At 44.4% G+C, this 7184-nt stretch overlaps 1 non-coding gene across 1 annotated transcript; it reads right to left on the reverse strand.

The window, feature by feature from the left end:
• Nucleotides 1-422: 422 nt before the first annotated feature.
• TRNAE-UUC (transfer RNA glutamic acid (anticodon UUC)) lies at nucleotides 423-495 on the reverse strand. Its single transcript has one exon. It is a non-coding gene; the product is annotated as a tRNA-Glu (tRNA).
• Nucleotides 496-7184: the final 6689 nt, after the last annotated feature.

Below are 7184 nucleotides of genomic sequence, written 5' to 3' on the forward strand. Positions count from 1 at the left end.
CAACAATCCTATGTCTGGGTATATACTCAAAAGAACTGAAAGCAGGGACATGAGCAGATATTTGTACCCCCATCCTCTTAGCAGCATTATTCACAAAAGCCAAAAAGTGGCAACCCAAATGTCCATCAACAAATGAATGGAGAAACGAAATGTGCCGTATATATATACAATGGAATATTATGTACCCCAAAAAGGAAGGAAATTCTGGGACATGCTTACAACATGGATGAACCTTGAAATACTATGCTAAGTGAAATAAGCCGGCAAAAGGACAATTATTACATGATTACAGGAGGTACCTAAAACAGTCAAATTCATAGAGACAGAATCTAAAACAGAGGCTATGAGGGGCTGGGGGAAAGAAGGATTGGGGATGTTTTGGGGTTTTTTTGGTTTTTTTGTTTTTTTTAAGTAATCTCTACTACCCAATGTGGGGCTTGAACTCACAACCCTGAGATTGAAAGTCACATGCTCTACCAACTGAGCCAGCCAGGCACCCCAAAATGGGAAGTTAATTTTAATGGGTACAGAATTTCAATACGAGCTAATGAAAAAGTTCTGGAGATGGATAGTGGGGATGGTTGCACAACAATGTGAATATATTTAATGCTACTGAAATATGCACTTACAATGATTAAAGTGATAAATTTTATGGCATGTATATTTTGCCACAATAAAAAAATTAAAATTACAAAGTTCCCAAGGACTTGATTTCTTTTGACACAGCAAATTCGAGTGACTGGCGGCATCCTATGGCTGCCAAATCATCTCATTTCTCCCCCAGTTGTAACATTGGTACGTGCTATTTTGGGTACTCCCTCTGTTATCCACTAAACCCCTTCACCTCTTGCAAACTCCTAGTGAATGTGTATCTTTCATGACACATTTCAGTCATCTCCCAGCTGTGAAAGCCTTTCCCAGAGTTCACCAGGCTCTGAGAGGAAAACACGGCATCTCTCACAGTTCGGTTGACCCAGGTTCCCACTAAAGTTTTTAACTAAATTATGGCATCTGCCTAAGATGACAAGTCTTTGACGCTGGGTGTTTTGAATACACAAAAAACTGTCAGCAGCCCACACATAAGAAGTGTGGTTTCCCTGCCTACAGATGGGCAGGGGGCTGTGGTGAATGTTTTGAGCAAAGCCTTGTACCAGTTTGTGAGAGAAAGAAAATGTCTGCCTCTTGCCCTCAAGAAGCAGCATGTCTGACCAGTCCTCTGAGAGGTTCGTAAGAGCAAGAGCCAAGATGGCGGGAGGGGCAGGCAGGAAGGCAGACAGATACCCTCAGGGACCTTGGCATAGCACTTCCGGTTCTTTATATGGAATATCAGTCAGTCATAGGTAATCATTTGAAATATTAACAGTATTTCCAATAGCCATACTTTCTGTCATCCAAGGTAGATGAGAATTCTATTTTTGCTTACTGGGGGAAGACCTGACACAGAAGAAAATGAGAGCAATAGTTTGAGAAAAAAGGTTTTAAGTTTCAAAAGTCTAGGACTTGGGGCAAAAACAAAAGATTTGTAATAAAATATGATCAGTCAGGGGCGCCTGGGTGGCTCAGTTGGTTAAGCGACTGCCTTCAGCTCAGGTCATGATCCTGGAGTCCCGGGATCGAGTCCCGCATCGGGCTCCCTGCTCAGTGGGGAATCTGCTTCTCTCTCTGACCCTCCTCCCTCTCATGCTCTCTGTCTCTCATTCTCTCTCTCTCAAATAAATAAATAAAATCTTAAAAAAAAAAAAAATATGATCAGTCAGAGCCAGTTTCTCCTGTTCTAGAAAGTCAGATAAGTTTACCCCAGCTGAGGAAAGGGAAAAAAAGGGCCGGAAGTTGAGCACCTCTGCACCCCTGAGAAGGTCTCTGTCCCCTGGCCCCGCCTAAATCAATGCACACCAGATATCCCAAGAGAGCCCAGAGCCCTTCCTGCTGCCCAAAGATCTAGGAAGATCACTGAGTCCCCACAGCCTGCAGAGGACAGGAGCGAGACAAGAAACATGCCATGTGGTGTGAAGGTAGAAGGTCTTGGGACAGCTTTGAGTTTCCTTTGGCCCCAAAGTAAGGGGAGCAATACTCACACTCGAGTATCAGGGTAGGTGGAGAGACACTAAGAGAGAACAAAACTGGGAAAGGATATAGTTGGGACAGAGTTCCCAGGAGTGATCCAGCTGGGCAAATGGCACCACATTCGCATGAGGACATCCTAGCAAGTATGTGGGCAGATGACAACCCAGAACCATGTGCTCCCTCCCACTCCTGTGACATGACACAAAGCCCCTTTACCTGCCAGCCCAAACTTAGACCCACTCCCAGAAAGGGAGAGGAGACTCTGAACTAATTCAGATTAAGTTTCTACCTCGTGGTCCAATAGGGATTCAAATCAGAAAATCTGCAGAGCCCCAGTGTTCATAGCAGCAATGTCCACAACAGCCAAACTGTGGAAGGAGCTGAGATGCCCTTCAACAGATGAATGGATAAAGAAGATGTGGTCCATATATACAATGGAATATTACTCAGCCACCAGAAAGGATGAATACCCAACATTTGCATCGACATGGATGGAACTGGAGGGGATTATGCTAAGTGAAATAAGTCAAGCAGCGAAAGACAATTATCACATGGTTTCACTCATATGTGGAACATAAGGAATAGCATGGAGGACCATAGGGGAAGGGAGGGAAAACTGAAGGGGAAGAATTCAGAGAGGGAGACGAACCATGAGAGACTATGGACTCTGGGAAACAAACCGAGGGTTATGAAGGGAGGGGGGTGCGGGGACGGGGTAGCCGGGTGATGGGTATTAAGGAGGGCACGTGTTGTGATGAGCACTGGGTGTTGTACGCAACTAAAGAATCACTGAACACTTCATCAAAAACTACTGATGTATTTCTATATGTTGGCTAACTGGACATAGTAAAAAAATTAAAAAAAAAAAAAAAAAGAAAATCTGCAGAGGTGCCAGGTGGCTCAGTCGGTTGAGCATCTGACTCTTGATTTCCACTCAGGTCATGATCTCAGTCAGGCTTCCCGTTCATGGGGAGTCTGCTTCTCTCTCTCTGCCTTTCCCTCTGCCCCTCCCCCCACTCATGGGCACACATGCTCTCTCACTCTTTAATATAAATAAATCTTTAAGAAAAAAGAAAAGAGGGGCGTCTGGGTGGCTCAGTCATTAAGCGTCTGCCTTCCGCTCCGGTTGTGATCCCGGGGTTCTGGGATCGAACCCCGCATCCGGCTCCCTGCTCGGCGGGAGGCCTGCTTCTCCCTCTCCCACTCCCTCCCCCTCTGCTTGTGTTCCCTCTTTCACTGTGTCTCTCTCTGTCAAATAAATAAATAAAAATCTTTAAAAAAAAAAAAAAGAAAAGAAAAGAAAATCCGCAACTGTGGGGGAAACAAAGTAAGCCACATTTCTTAAAGAGGTGAGTTTGTGGTCTATGATTTGTACCTGCTGGATATTAGTGTGTATGTTGCTTGTCCGTTAATAACCAGTGGAGTCACATTTTACTCAAAGGTTAAGTTCTAAAGTTGGCCCATGAAGTGAAAACCAAGTATATTCACAACTACTCTTGAAAAATCTCTTGATTTACTCATCAAATATAGTATTGTGCCACTATTCAATAATTCAAAGGAGCCAGCTTTTCTTCCAGGTTTGAAACAGATTGCTGGCTTGTATTTTCCAAGCAAGCACCAAATATAGTATTGGCTTTTGTTTAGAAGTACGTGATGCCAAAAAAATTAAAAATAACTTTTTTTTATTTTCTACTGCTAAAAGCACAAACATGTTATATTATAATTCAATCACACAAAGAAGTAAGACCGGGTAAGGAAAGCATGGAGCTGAGACCTCCGTCTTCCTTCAGGACGTACTCTCACGAGTGTTCTGGAAGGGAAATTTCACCCACAAATTGCCATTTTCTGCTTCTCAGAGAACCTACCACTGACTTCACACGAGTCCTCGCCACATATGTTCTGTGTGGTCTGTCACCTTTAAGCCTAACACTTAGTGGTGGAACCTGTGTGAAACAAACCTTCTGGAAACTCTGTGTCAGCTGTAACTTCACACCAACCCTAAGGCAAGACTTAGTTTTTCTTCACATTCACCAACAGAACCTCTCATTCCAAACCACTAGTCAGGCATGTTTTCTGGATGGTTCTTCAGGTGAATCAGAGGAAGGCCTTACACCCCACAGTGCACCGCTTCATGCCAAAAATCCCCACGAGACATCCCTTCTCAGGCCTCCCTCCCCAACTTAGAGCTGCTGGGTCTCCTTTCTCCCACCACCACCACCACCCCCTCCCACATTCGGCCTTCCTGGTCCCCGCGTCCTCATCCCCGCTCTTTCCCTTCCCACGTTTCACAGTCTCTCCACCTTTCCCACACAGACTTTATCACTTCAAATTTACAGCCTCCTAATTGTCAATCCATTCAGCCAAAAGGCCCCTCCACCTACCAGAACCCATCTCTTAAAAGGTAAAGGATTGTGCATAACCATTCTCCCCCATTACATGTCTCTTACACGGCAGCTTATTATGAATACAACCTGGAATACATTCCCCACCTGAACAGCTACCACCTATTAACAAGCTGAACACGCTAGCATATTCACTTTATACGTGTTATCCCAATTCCTTCCTAACAATAACTCCGGAATGTTCTCCAATTCACAAATACAGGAACGAAGGGTCAGAGAGGTGAAAGTCATCTGCGCGGTCCCACAGCTCAACCTGAAGTCTGCAGCTGTATTCCCACACTACACTGCCTTCCGACGGGGGAAAGTAAAATGGCTTCATTACCTGAACTTCCCTTTCACATCAGATTTGTCCAGGCCACCAAATTTTGCAGTCAAATGAGGATACAACCTCACCGCCAGGATCCCCGCGCGGAAGAAAAGAATTGTAGCAAAGGCTGTGAGCTAGCAGATCCCACCTCACGGGCGGACCTTCCAGTTAGGGTTGGCCACGTGACACAATTCTGACCAATGAGAGATAAGTGGAGGTTGTTGCCTAGGGCTTCTGGGAAACCTTCCCTAAAGGAACAGACTGGCTGACCCTTCCCTCTTCTTCCTGCCTAAAACCCAAATGTCATGGCTAGAGGTGCAGCAGCTGTCTTGTGCCCACAGAAATGATACAATGGAAAGATAGAAAGAACCTTGACACGGGGCGCCTGGGTGGCTCGGTCAGTTAAGCGTCTGCCTTCGGCTCAGGTCGTGATCCCAGGAACCTGGGATCCAGCCCCGCATCGGGCTCCTTGCTCAGCAGAGAGCCTGCTTCTCCCTTTCCCATTCCCCCTGCTTGTGCTCTCTCGCGCTCGCTCATGCCCTTTCTCAAATCAATAAATAAAATCTTTTAAAAAAAAAGAACCTTGACAACTTGCCTGAGATACCTTTCAGCTGTGGACCACCTATCCTGGTTTGCTTTTCATGGGAGAAAAATAAACTTCTTTGTTAATAAACCTGTCAGTAAGGCTTTCTGTAACTTGTGGTCTAATTCATTCCTAACTGATCCAATCACTTTCTGTGAACACTTTACAGTTAATAAACGATCTCTTTCCTGCCATAGGACACATCTCAACAGTACTCACTAAGCCAAGGACTGAGCACTGGGCTGCCCCACTCAAACACACCTTAGGGTCTTCTGTCCTCAGCTTTACAACGTCAAAACTGTCCTACCCAGGGTGCAGAGTGAAACTCATTTAGCAAATATTGTATCTAAATGAATCAAAATTAGACAGGCTGTGCCCTCATGGAGTCTATGATTAAAAGGATTAAAATAATGATATGCTCATGGGAAAGTTCTTTTCATATTTCCATAAATTTTGTTTTTAATGGCCAGCTCCCCCTGGGTAGATGGTGTCTCGCCCCAGTCCCAGGAGGACTCCTGATGCATGATGAGCTCTGAATAGTGGAGTTAAGATCGGAAAGAGGAATTCTGCTGTGTCACTTTCAAACCACTAAGTGGGTTCCCTAATGATTCTTGGCTAGGAATTTTGGACATCTAAAAACCAAAGGAGACACCAAGTCTGCCGAAATGAAACCAGCAGGTTGGCAGGTTAGCAGCCACGGCCAGCCATGAGTTGAGTGTCGGTGGCGGTGTTAATAGGAGCCACACCAGCAAGTGGGTGGGGGGAGGGGGGAGGTTTACTGTAGTCACACAGGCCTTGAAGGGCACTGGAGAGCCCTTTGGCCTTTCTGGGCACTCTGCCGCCCAGAAGCCAGGCTAAGTGTCACGGGACTTGCCATGCCACATCCAGGCTCACACATATCAAAAATTTAGACATTAACCCCTATTTACAACATTTGTTCACAGCATACGGCTGAGAACCTTTTTAGTAAATCACTTGAGATAAGCTGTCTGGCCCCAAATGAAAGATGTTTGCCAATTTCTTGGTAGGCAGAAGAAGAGCTCTTTATCAAAAGCATATTAGCATATTTTGCCTCATTAATAACTTCACTGCAGCATTAATTTGCCTAATTATCGCATTTGGAATTCAACATGGTATCTAATTAATTCAAAACTCGAAAAACAAATCCAGAATTATAAAGCACACCGACATGCTTCTGCTTTATCATTCCTTCTTTCCTCCGTGCGTGTGTTTGCGCACACGAGGGTGTGTGTGCTCGTGTGTCTGCTCAGTGAAATCATATTCTTTATTCTGTCCCGTATAATAAACATTCATTATTTTCATAAAATGTTTTCTTCTAATGAGGCAATTCTCTCCTTGGCCTAGCAGTTTGGGCTTCTGAGCTAATGTCAACTCTCTTGCTCCCATTCCTTTTGCTCTCTTCTTTCTCACAGGACTCTCACAAGGTTTTCAGGAATATATACTTCAGGAGCAAAAAGATTACGATTTCTTTTTTTTTTTTTTGGCTTAAAGAACTGTGTCATTTCCTTTCTTTCACAGCCAATGCCTTCAGCACTAAGTAAACTAACAGTATTTGTCCACATTTTCTCCTCCACGCAAAGCCCTCCTAACCAATTTGCAGGAGCCCAGAGTAAACATTAGTCCACACTATCAAAAATAAAAATCAAAGCATATTGGCCGAAACTTCCTGAAAGGTTTGAGCTTTCCAAAAATAAAACTGCAGGAAACTTAAGTTCAGGGCTTAAAACAACAGCTTTAGCCTCAACAATAATATCCTCTCCATTCACCCATGGCCTCTAATTTCCCACAAGAATATCTGATTGTAACA

This window comes from Halichoerus grypus, chromosome 4, assembly GCF_964656455.1.
Source record: "Halichoerus grypus chromosome 4, mHalGry1.hap1.1, whole genome shotgun sequence".
NCBI classification, from domain to species: domain Eukaryota; kingdom Metazoa; phylum Chordata; class Mammalia; order Carnivora; family Phocidae; genus Halichoerus; species Halichoerus grypus.